Below are 12,487 nucleotides of genomic sequence, written 5' to 3'. Positions count from 1 at the left end.
ATGGAGGATTTTTGCCAAAACAGAGGTTACAGAGATTAAGTTCCTACCAAGTACTTGGCACACAGTAGGTACTCTATAGATTATTATATGTAATAAGCATAGCAACAGAGGTACCACATATTTATTCTTTTCTCTCCCTCATTTCTCAAGGAATCAAACTCCTCCGTCCTGCTTGTAGGTGGTAAAGCATGCATGATCCTTATTAGATTCTCAGGGGATGAAGAAGCACACCCTGCCTCCTGACTTCCTACAGGAGGGACCAACTCATCCTAGTTTGCTGAGACTCTTTTAGTTTTGCCACTAGAAGTCCCACATCCCTAGGACCCTCTCATCCCAGTCAAATTGGGATGGTTGATTCCTCTACTTGCTCCCAGCCAGGGCTAGGCTAACTCCTCTGGTGTTCTCCTGTGCTTAGATTGTGAGCCTTCAGATTTGTATTGGGGGCTGTGGGTGTAGCTCAGTGGTAGAGGGCTTACCTAGCACTCCTGTCCACTCCTCATAGGCCCAGGGTAATCCCCAGTACTGTCAAAGAAAAAAAAATGTATCAAAGTTCAGGCATCTTAAATCCTTTCACAGTAAAGCAAAGTCTAAATAAATAAGTGCCGCAGTCCAGCTGCAGCAAACTAACCAGGGGGTGACGAACAACTTGTGTACATTGATACAGCAGGAGTGGGAGCCGTTTATTGTAGGACAGGAGGGGTATATATACATTTCACACAGCTTATCTTAATTAACATAAACTAGATACAGCAGTCAACCAATAAGGAATCTCCACACTTAATGACTCGATGGCGTTACTTCACAAACCACTCCCTCTGGCAAAATGCCAGGCGCCATCCTGACTTGTTTACAGACCCTAACATTTCCCCCTTTTGTTTAATTTAAATAACGACCATAATGGTTTTTACACAAACACCATAAGTAATCTGCTACAAGCAGAAGGGGAGGATACAAAATGCCACAATACCAAGCCAATTGATGGCTCCAAGTAAGGAGCCATCAATTGGCTTGGTAAAATTGACTTTGGAAAAATTATACCAGCAATGACACCGTTAGCAAAGATACCAAGTTACAATTTGTTGTAGATTACAGTTTGTTGTCTCAGTTCAGGTAAAGCAGTGTCTCAATAGATTAACTCACAGTCCAGGTAAATCACAGTCCAGGTAAGTTAGCAGCTAGCTTGATCTGAAGTCTCGTCTGGTTCTCAGCAACACCAGAAATTCTTCCACCCTCGTCTTTATCAGCACTGGGACGAAGGTAGGAACTCCGGCAATGCTGGCTAAAGAAAATCCTGTAGCATTCCACTAAGAAAACAACCTTCTGAACAATTTAGTACATTATTTCAAGGTTTTTTTTACATTTGAAATAAGCCTTAATAGTGCTCATTACTCATCAGCCTCCAGGTGTGGGAGAACCATTGTAGTTATTGACATTGGAAATGATCAAACTTCAGGGAGCCCCAGATGGCCCCGGGGCCAAGTCAGGTGCCATCCTGACTTGTTTACAGACCCTAACAAATAAGTAAAAATAAAAAAATTAGTTTTGGGGATGGGGTTGTGGCTCAGTGGTAGAGTGATCGCCTAGCATGTGTGAAGCACTGGGTTTGTTCCTTAGCACCACATTAAAAATGAATAAATAAAATAAAGGTATTATATGCAATGACAACTAAAAAAATTCTTAAAAATATTAGCTCTGGTCTTAAAATTCATTACTAGGTATAAGTAACAGAAAACAAAACAAAACAAACAAAAAATCAAGCAGGGTTTGGTGGTGCATGCCTGGAATCCCAGTGATGGGGAGATTGAGGCAGGAGGATCACAAGTTCAAAGTCAGCCTCAGCAATTTATTGAGATCCTAAATAATCAGGCATTACCCTGTCTCTAAATAAATAAATAAATAAATAAATAAATAAATAAATAAATAAATGGGCTGGGGATGTGGCTTGGTGTTTAAACCCCCCTGGGTTCAATCCCTAGTACCCCCTGCCAAAAATAAATTATGTAGCTACATATTGTATGGTTCAATTTATACAAAGTCTCAGAATAGGTAAATCTATAGAGATAGAAAGTAGATTATTGATTGGAATGGTAGGAAGTGGAAGGTAGAGAAAAAGAAGGAAGAACCTCCTACAGTTTCTTTTTGCAATGGTTGTACAACACTGGAAATATACTATAAACCATTGAATTGTACATTTTTCTTTGGGGAAGGGTAATTGAACCCAGGACATCACACATGCTAGGCAAGTGCTTTATATCACTGAGCTTCATCTCCAGCCCTTTCTATCTTTATTTGGAGATAGGTCTTGTTAAGTTCACAAGGCTGGCCTTGAACTTGTGAACTTTATGCCTCAGTCTCCTGAACTGCTGGGATTATAGTTGTGTGCCAAATTGTGCTGGCAAATTGTACACTGTAAATGAATAATTGTACATTTAAACTGTGGTCTGGTGGCATGTTAGTTATATTTCAGTAAAATTGTTGTGCTTTAAAAATAGTTTTAAAGATTTTAGACCATTTTTTTTAATTAAAAAAAAATCAGGGCTGGAAATGTAGCTCAGTGGTGGAGTGCTTCTTAGCTAGGTGGTAGAGCACTTGCCTAACATGCGTGAGGCCAGGGTTCTATCCCTAGCACTGTAAAAAGAGGCAAAACGACAGTTACCTCTCACTTCAGAATATCTAAATCAAATTATTCTTAACATTCACCTTGGGATATCTCTTCAATGGGATAAAAGTTATATCTATTCTGGCTCAGGAAGTACCATCCCCATTTTGCAGATGAGAAGAGCAAGGCCCCATAAGCAGAAGGGACTTTGGCTTTGGTTTATAAGGGGGCAAGTGGAACCTCAGGCAGGAGGGGCAAAGGGCAGGGAAGAGGCTGGTGTGCCAGTGTATACTGAGGGAGTAGAAACTCACCCTTTTGCTGACAAGGGAGAACAGAAGGAAATGCACACTGAAGTGTGAGGCTCAACCAAAGTACCACTCCTTTTGGTAAGTGGGGAGGGCATTCCAAGTAGAGGGGAACAGCTGGGCACAGGCTCTGAGATGTGACAACAGTGGCTTGTTAGAGACCAGTAAGTGGTGTGGGGAGGCTGGAGTCTGGGTATATGGAAAGAAGGGAGAATTTGGGCCAGATTTTGGGTAGCACTGGACTCTTGGTCCTAGCTGGGGAGTTTGTGGTACTGGGGGCACTCTCCCATTGAGCTACACCCTGACACCCTGCCCTCCCTCTATTTTTCCTAAGACAGGGTCTCACTAAGTTGCTCAAGCTGGCCTTGAACCTGTGATCCTCCTTCCTCCTGCTGGGGAGTTTGGTTTCATCCTGTGGGCCTGGGTTTCAGGGGAGGATTTTAAGTAGTGATTAACAGCTGTGTAGGGTCTCAGAAGCCATTTTGCAGGTTTTGCATGAGGTCACCTGTTAGTGGTCAAACTGACTGTGGTGCAGAGTCAGGGAATTAGCTGTTTTCCTAGATAATCTGACCTGCATGTTGATGCCTACTTTTTTCTCTTCCTTTTTTTTTTTTTCTCCTCTCCATTTGTCTTCTTCACTTATTCTTCCACCCTTTCCCCTTGTTTCCTTTGTCCTTATCCCTTTCCTGAACCTTGCATGGGCCCTGGCCCTGAGCTGTTCCAAGCCTGGGCACAGGTTTTGCTGAGCTTAATTCTGATATTTGCTTTTCAACCCCCTGATGGTCTGGGCAGTGTAGCTCCACTAGAGGGAGGAAATGAGCAGGAAAGGAGGGTGTTCATCTTGCCCAAGGAAGAGGAGGAAGAAAGAAGGCAGAGCAAGGACTGTCCTAAGAGAAAGGTAGCAACTTGCTTCAGGTTGCTGTGGGGCCCAGGTGAGGGCTCTCTTGGGAATGTGTGTGTGTGTGCTGGGGAGAGGGCACCGTGCTTGCTTTGTTTGAGCTTCTTCAAAGATTCACAGCCCTGTTGATTCACAGCCTGAAAGCCTTTCTCCAGAGGCCTTGAGGTGTTGTATTCTTGCCAAAGGGCATCTGGCAAAAGAAAAAAATACCTGGGGGTGTAGCTTAGTGGTAGAGTACTTTCAGAGCATGCGTGGAACTTTGGTTTGCATCCTCAGCACTACAAGGGGAAGAGGAAAAAGCAAACACATCTGGGAGGATAGGCCTGCCTGATCCAAGCTGCTGTAAAGGCATAAGTGTGTGGAGTTTAATGCGGCCTCTGCCACTGCTTTTCAAGGTGGAGTGCCACCTCAACATTTAAAAAAAGATTTTTTTTTTAGTTGTAGATGGACACAATACTTTTTATTTATTTATTTATTTATTTATTTTTATGTGGTGCGGAGGATCCAACCCAGTGCCTCATATACGCAAGGCAAGCGCTCTGCAACTGAGCCACAATCCCAGCCTCCACTTCGACATTTATGGAGCACCTCTGAGAGGCAAGGTTCAAGGGCCTCAGGCAAAAGATAAGTTTGTCATACTCCCTGACCTCAAGGTGCCAGGAGCCTTGTAAACACATAAACCCAAGAAGCATCTGTAGTGAGAAGTCGCCACCACATGACGTAGCCATACAGTGCACCAACTGCTCACTTAGGATTTGATGGAGTAGCCCTAGGAGGCAAGGCTCCGGAGGGGAAAAATAGCTAGGAGCGTGGTGGGGTTCTAGCCGTGGCTCTGCCAGTCTTTGCTCTAAATTTCAGTTTCCTTAACCTTGAGATCCATCCTGTGCTTTTAATATGCTTGAGAGATCACTTGCTCATTAAAAGAGAAGCCTGAGGCTGACCCCAGATTTATTGAATCAGAATAACTGGAGGTGGGGCCCCATCTGTATTTCCACACCCACCCACCCCTCGAGGCAATTTTGAGGTTAGTAGGCTGCTCACCAGAGTTTAAGGAGTACTGCTTTAATAGGGGGATAATAACCTGCTTCAGAGATTGGTCAGGCGAGCTAACAAGGCAACGTGCGTAAAAGTCTTGTAAACCGAGAGCAGCTCACTTCTTTGCAAACGATAGTAATTCAATAATCTAAAATAACACGTAAATAATAATAACAGTACAACAATTGGAGAGCGCACTGCAAACTCTGTGCAGTCCGAATAGTTACTACAGCTGATCCACACCAGCTCACTCAGAGGGGCTGTCCCTTTAAGGCACCCCCATCGCCGTCTCGCCTCTCGTGGGGCGTCAGACCCGGCTGGCGACGCGTGCGTGCGAAGCCTCTTCGCGGGTCAGTCGCGGCGGCGCGACGCCGGCGCTTGTTGCGTGCGCGCCTGGCTCCGCCCCCTCCCCGCCCCTTTCCCTCCTCCCTCCGCGGGGCCTCCCCCGCCCGCGCGGTACAGCTGGGTCAGTGACGCTGGCGCCGCCGCCGCCGCCGCCGCCGCGTTCCATTCTCCGAAGCCGGCGACCGCCTCGTTGCCTCCCTCCCTCTCGCCTGCCTCCTCCTCCCGCAGCGCCGGCCAGCGCAAACTAGACAAGGGCACGCGGGGCCTCGCCGAGACCCGAAAGGGTTGCAGGCTCGCGCAGCGACGGAGTGGATCCCGCGGCGCGGAAGCTGCGAGTGTCCCCCTCCCGGAGGTCTCCGCGCCGCTCCCGGGTGAGTTGTCACCGGGGCCGGGGCCGGCATTGTGTCGCTGGCGCGCTTGGCCGGCTGTCAGGGGCGCGGGTGGGCGCGCACCGCCCGGATGGACGCTGGTGGGAGCCCTGACCGTCTGCTCCCCGCGACGGCCTGCTGTCACCCGGTTGTGAGCGGCACCGGCGGTAGCCCCGCGCCGGCTTGGCCCGGCCCGGCCGGGTCCGGCGGGACTGCGGGGTGGCGGTGTGAGGTGTACCGGGCTGAGAGGGGACCGGACGGCTGACTGGAGGTCGGGCACTTGGTGCCCGCACTCCGGGCAGAGCCAAGAGGGCCAGCGCTCTTTATCGGGTCGGTACAGAGGGGTAGGCGGAGGCCCTCTTTTTATTACAGTTACTCTTTCCCTCCCTCCGAGTAAAGCTGCAGGTCCTGCGCTGGGCAGGGCAGACTTAGCGGAGGTGGATTTCCTGAGGAAATCGTGGAGTCGCCTGTGCGTATGCGTGAGCCTTCTGGAGCCCCTGTGCCTCTCATCCGCTCTTTAATCTAAAAAAACTTTTCTTATTATCTGGGCTGAAACTCATCAAAGCCACTTCCTGTCTTTTTTTTTTTTTTGTGGACATACATATAGACTTCCTTTTTTAGAGATTGGTTTTTAGAGACTTCAAATATTAGTGTGAGTCTGACTCTCCCGCACGATGGTGGCTGTGCAGCTGCCAAAGTGGAAAAAGTTACCTGTAACGCGATTGGGAGGGCAGATGGTAATGGGAACTGTAAGACTCAGGAGAAAAGAGGCATCAAAAACAAGTATTTGGCTGGTTCAAGGGAAATTCATCTCTCAGCAAAGAGGCCTAATGTTGCTGTTGCCACAGAATTTTTTTTTTCTCGATGGCAGGCAGCGTGCAGGGCTTTGTTGCTCTTGCTAACGGGTTGTTTGTGCTCTCTACAGAGGTGGGGAAGATTACCCAGTTCAATTTAACCACATTGAAGGTATTTACTTCCTTTTTAGATCTACAGAGTGGGGAGTTTGTCTTTCCATCCTTTTCAGTGATTAGTGCACTTCTTTACTGTTTGAATCCCTTTGGGTTAAAAAATATGTATGAACTTTTTCTGTCTTGGGAATTCCACACCCAAATTGTCACCATCTAGTGGAGGCTAGTAGAGACATGCCCTTGGCACTGAGTTCTGAGTGTTCTGAGCTTTGCATTTTTTTGTTAGATGCATATTCAACAAGAAATGAAGATTTTTCTTATAGTTGGATATTTCTCCCCCTCAGTTAAGGAGTATTTTAATAAAGCAACAATAATAGCAATAATGTGGAAAATTTTTTGACTTACTGTGTGCCAAGTTTTTTGCTGAGAGTTTCACTTTTCATTCTCATTTAATAACAAATTTTCGAGGTGACTATTGTCTCCCCATTTTTTTCGATTGAGACCAAAGCTAGACAAGTTAAATAACTTGCCCAAGGTCACTAAGAGATTTTGGAGTCTTTCTAGAACTTTCTTGCACAATTACTTCAACCCATTTCTGAGATTATGTATATCCTTAACACTCCAAGATACACATATGGTATATTTGCACAACACTTATTCATTTTCACAAGTATTTATGTGATACAGAATGTTTGCCAGACACATTCTATACTAGGTGTTGGGATACTGCAGTGAATAAGACAGAACCCAGTCATGTCCTCATGGAGCTCACTAAGTCAACTTATTTTGGTTTATGTTGTTTGCTTTCCTAATGGCCCTTTGCTGCTTAAGAAACATTTGCCCAATAAGTTAAATAGAAGACAGTATCAATATGAAGCATGTAGATGGGATTCTGGTCTATAGAGTGAGTTCTTGGATACTGTAAAAAAAAAAAAAAAAAAAAAAGGTATATGAAACATATTCTCACCTGCTACTAAAAAGTCTCAGGTCTCCAGGGGATCAGTGTTTAAACCTGAGAACAAAGCCACTATCCAATGGCAGAGTTTTACTTAATTGCAGAGGCCAGCCTTCTCAAAACCGAGAATTTATCCCACTGAAAGAAGAGGAAGATAGGTAGAATAAGGTGCTACATGCAGGCTAGCAGGTGAGGAGACCTCAGCACTTTGCTTGGTTTCCTGGCAGGTGTCCATGGTGCTGTGATTGAACTTGTGCTCTTATGTAATGGTGCATCTCCTGGCAGGGGATTTCCTCCTTGGCTGTTGCTGGGGCAGCAGTTCCTGCTGCTCCCCTCCTCCTCTGCATATACACATACATTTATTCTCCTAAGGTAATAATTCACCTGGCTTCTAAAAGTAAGACTTCTTTCAAGTTTATTGTTACTAAGCATTGTTTCACTTCTGCAAGCTTGTCCATCCCACAGATAAAAACTTGCCTTTTGTTTCAGAACTTTCCTTGTGTTCTTGATCCATATTCTTAGCTCTCCTGACAACCAGGTTACTGCTGGTATCCTCTGTGGACTCAGAGAAATACAGCAGCTTTACAAAACAAACAAAAAGGAGGAACATAATATTCCTCATTGCAGCAACAGGGGAACTGGGAGAATAAAACACTTGCTGGTAGAGAGGAAAAGCCAGAGAGCACAGGCTCTTGTCTTTCCCTTCTAGTTTCCCATTTACCAAGGGACAATTCATGAGAGACAGTGGCTGGGCCATTTGCAGATCCACTGGGCCAGGTTGCATAACTGCCATGCATAGAGCATTTTACTGAACTCCTGAGCTGACATGCAATCTCCAGGCTGAAGCTGACAAACAGGATTCATTTTCCCTTCTCTGTCTGCTTAGACTCTAGGGAATTCTTGTTTGGGGAGCATTCTCTCAAGCAGTAGGAGAATGATGAGAAGGAACAAATAGAGAAACGAATTCTGTGGCTTTTTTTTTTTTTTTTTTAACTGTTAAAGCAAACATTGCTCTCTTGCAGACATGAGTATTGAGGATTAGGACATTTGGGTTAAAGGAAGCACTTAGATAAATGCATGTGTGATGAGAAGAACACCCCTCCCCCCAGTTTCTCTTCAAATTCTATAGTCCCTTTTATGTTGGTTGCTGTAACAAAATACCTGGAGAATCAGGTAATTTATTAAGAATACAAGTTTATTTGACTCATAGTTTTGGAGACTGGGAAGTTCAAGAGCTTGATGCTGGCATTCTGCAGCATCCTAGGTTATCACATAGTGAAACAGCAATCTTGATAGCTTGGGTCTCTTCCTTTTCTTAAGCCACTAATGCCATCATGGAAGCCCCACCCTCATGACCTCATCGGCACCTAATTACCTTCAGCTACCTACACCTTCCTGTCCCACCTTCAGATAGCATTAACATATAAATTTGAGGTTTAAGATTCCAACACTTGAATTTTTAGAAGACACATTTAAACTAGAACACCTATACACCTCACTGTAGTGAAGTTTCATTTAGTGGACTAATCTTTTAAAAATTCATGTTCTTAAATTATGTTACCACATCATGGGATACTTAGAAACTAGAGCAGTGAGAAATATTGCCTGTAATGTGGGAGGGCTGTTTCTCTGTTGATGGGAGCAAACGCTGTAGCTTGAGGTTGGGGTTGGGGTTGGGGACTTTGTGATGGGTATTTGAGGCTGTTAATAGCTTTGGATCTGAGATCCAGGAAGCAATCAGGCAAGCCTCCTTCAAGCATCAAGGTCTGCTCACTGGACCCTGGCTCAAATTCAGTGTAATCATTGTTCCCTTGGATGATTGTAAATTCAGGAGTATTGTTGTGTATAAACCTTTTATGTGAGAAGGTAGAGGTTCTGGTAGGCCCTATATATTCTTCCTTCTTGTGCTCATGATTGTGTGTAAGGTTCCCTTTTTCTTTCCCTTTCATTTTATTTATTTATTTTTTTTGGCCTAGAAACCAGCAACGCTCTCATCCTGGTTCTCACTTGAGTGTGGAAGTCTCTGTGCTGTAGACCTCAGCAGCAGCACTGGGCTAGGTCACTGCATCTGTGAAAGGCCAGCTGTGCTACTGTCAAGGTTGGGGTGAGCAGTATCTCTGAAGATACTGAGTATAGTAAGCAGGAAGTGCAACTGCAGCGAGATCTGAACTGAGAACTAGAGTCTGGTGTTCTTGTGATGTATTCTCCCTCCCTGAATCTTACATCTTAAAAAAGGAAAACAGCCACCCTTAATATCTGAAGGCTGCATGCCAAGAATTCATGCAATACTCCCGAAACAGGATATTACTGAAGCATTTTCTCAAGCAGAAACAGATGTAGTTCCCTGTTACTGTGGCCATTGTTAGTAGATCCTTAAAATTACCTGAGAGTGTGTCCCCTAATGTGTACGCTCCCACGCATGGCAGTATTTCATTTAATTTTTTTTTTTTAATAGAGCCCCATTTCTTGATTTGGGTAAGTTAGCCTGGGATTCCTAATGACAGTAGTAGATTGTCAGTAGGTTTGCAGACTGCATAGGTGGTGACTGACAATTCTTTATTACTCAAAAGAGAATCTTCTACAGTGAAAAATTAAATAATTTAGGATTCTTTTCTCTTGCAATTGGAGATTGGAAACAAAATCTCAGAGAAGAGACATGAATAGGGACTCTTTCCTGGCCTCATCTTAAGTACTCTTTCTTAAGGAGGAGAAACATCTATCTAATCTTTCCAAATATAACTTAGTTGCCAGCAGTGACTTGTCTTCTCCCATAGAAGTTTAAGATCAGAGTGTGGAGCTGCTTAATTCCCCCCCCCCCCCCGCCCCCCACCGCCAGCTAGAAGGATTCAGCTTCTAACAAGGCCAGTAAAAATGGAACTGGCTTCTGGGACTGGGCTGTTTATCCTTCTTTGGGTTGTTCTTTGATCTCGATAAACTAAGTGGGTGGAAATTTGAAAAAGAACAAGATGGTTTTGCTTATTTTGCATTTTATTTATTTATTTTAATTGGTTGTTCAAAACATTACAAAGCTCTTGACATATCATATTTCATGCATTTGATTCAAGTGGGTTATGAACTCCCATTTTTACCCCGTATACAGATTGCAGAATCACATCGGTTACACATCCACGTTTTTACATATTGTCATACTAGTGACTATTGTATTCTGCTATCTTTCCTATCCTCTACTATCCCCCCTCCCCTCCCCTCCCATCTTCTCTCTCTACCCCATCTACTGTAATTCATTTCTCTCCCTTGATTTTTTTCCCTTTCCCTTCACATCCTCTTATATGTAATTTTGTATAACAATGAGGGTCTCCTTCCATTTCCATGCAATTTCCCTTCTCTCTCCCTTTCCCTCCCACTTCTCGTCCCTGTTTAATGTTAATCTTTTTCTCATGCTCTTCCTCCCTGCTCTGTTTTTAGTTGCTCTCCTTATATCAAAGAAGACATTTGGCATTTGTTTTTTTAGGGATTGGCTAGCTTCACTTAGCATAATCTGCTCTAATGCCATCCATTTCCCTGCAAATTCCACGATTTTGTCATTTTTTAGTGCTGAGTAATACTCCATTGTGTATAAATGCCGCATTTTTTAATCCATTCATCTATTGAAGGGCATCTAAGTTGGTTCCACAGTCTTGCTATTGTGAATTGTGCTGCTATGAACATCGATGTAGCAGTATCCCTATAGTACGCTCTTTTAAGGTCTTCAGGGAATAGTCCGAGAAGGGCAATAGCTGGGTCAAATGGTGGTTCCATTCCCAGCTTTCCCAGGAATCTCCATACTGCTTTCCAAATTGGCTGCACCAATTTGCAGTCCCACCAGCAATGTTCAAGTGTACCCTTTTCCCCACATCCTCGCCAGCACTTGTTATTTGACTTCATAATGGCTGCCAATCTTACTGGAGTGAGATGGTATCTTAGGGTGGTTTTGATTTGCATTTCTCTGACTGCTAGAGATGGTGAGCATTTTTTCATGTACTTGTTGATTGATTGTATATCGTCCTCTGAGAAGTGTCTGTTCAGGTCCTTGGCCCATTTGTTGATTGGGTTATTTGTTTTCTTATTGATTAATTTTTTGAGTTCTTTGTATACTCTGGATATTAGGGCTCTATCTGAAGTGTGAGGAGTAAAGATTTGTTCCCAGGGTGTAGGCTCCCTATTTACCTCTCTTATTGTTTCTCTTGCTGAGAAAAAACTTTTTAGTCTGAGTAAGTCCCATTTGTTGATTCTTGTTTTTAACTCTTGTGCTATGGGTGTCCTATTAAGGAATTTGGAGCCTGACCCCACAATATGTAGATCGGAGCCAACTTTTTCTTCTATCAGACACAGAGTCTCTGATTTGATATCAAGCTCCTTGATCCATTTTGAGTTAACTTTTGTGCATGGCGAGAGAAAGGGATTCAATTTCATTTTGTTGCATATGGATTTCCAGTTTTCCCAGCACCATTTGTTGAAGATGCTATCCTTCCTCCATTGCATGCTTTTAGCCCCTTTATCGAATATAAGATAGTTGTAATTTTGTGGATTGGTTTCTGTGTCCTCTATTCTGTACCGTTGCTCCACCCGCCTGTTTTGGTACTATTGCTCTGTAGTATAGTTTGAAATCTGGTATTGCTATACCTCCTGATTCACACACTTCCTGCTTAGAATTGCTTTTGCTATTCTGGGTCTTTTATTTTTCCATATGAATTTCATGATTGCTTTCTCTATTTCTACAAGAAATGCCGTTGGGATTTTGATTGGCATTGCATTGAACCTATAGAGAACTTTTGGTAATATCGCCATTTTGATGATGTTAGTTCTGCCTATCCATGAACAGGATATATTTTTCCATCTTCTAAGATCTTCTTCTATTTCTCTCTTTAGGGTTCTGTAGTTTTCATTGTATAAATCTTTCACCTCTTTTGTTAGGTTGATTCCCAAGTATTTTATTTTTTTTGAGGATATTGTGAATGGGGTGGTTTTCCTCATTTCCAGTTCAGAAGATTTGTCGCTGATATACAGGAATGCCTTTGATTTATGCGTGTTGATTTTATATCTTGCCACTTTGCTGAATTCATTTATTAGCTCT

The 12,487-nt window shown here is 43.8% G+C and overlaps 1 protein-coding gene across 2 annotated transcripts in view; it reads left to right on the top strand.

The window, feature by feature from the left end:
* Nucleotides 1-3,816: 3,816 nt before the first annotated feature.
* Nucleotides 3,817-12,487, top strand: part of Susd6 (sushi domain containing 6) — a 107,324-nt gene continuing 98,653 nt past the window's right edge. The window contains exon 1 of one of the 2 annotated variants that reach the window (XM_046461145.2): nucleotides 3,817-3,836. The gene's annotated coding sequence lies outside the window, so the exon portion shown is untranslated. Of the gene's footprint in view, nucleotides 3,837-5,298; nucleotides 5,554-12,487 lie in introns of those variants that run through there. The other variant, XM_046461144.2, reaches the window with a different exon arrangement.

The sequence above is a fragment of the Marmota monax genome, unplaced genomic scaffold (genome assembly GCF_021218885.2).
Source record: "Marmota monax isolate L192 unplaced genomic scaffold, Marmota_monax_Labrador192_F-V1.1 WCK01_AAM20220418_F8-fsc00001, whole genome shotgun sequence".
Classification (NCBI taxonomy): Eukaryota; Metazoa; Chordata; class Mammalia; order Rodentia; family Sciuridae; genus Marmota; species Marmota monax.
Note: the sequence above shows the minus strand (reverse complement) of the source record. Positions and strands in the feature narration are given on the sequence as shown.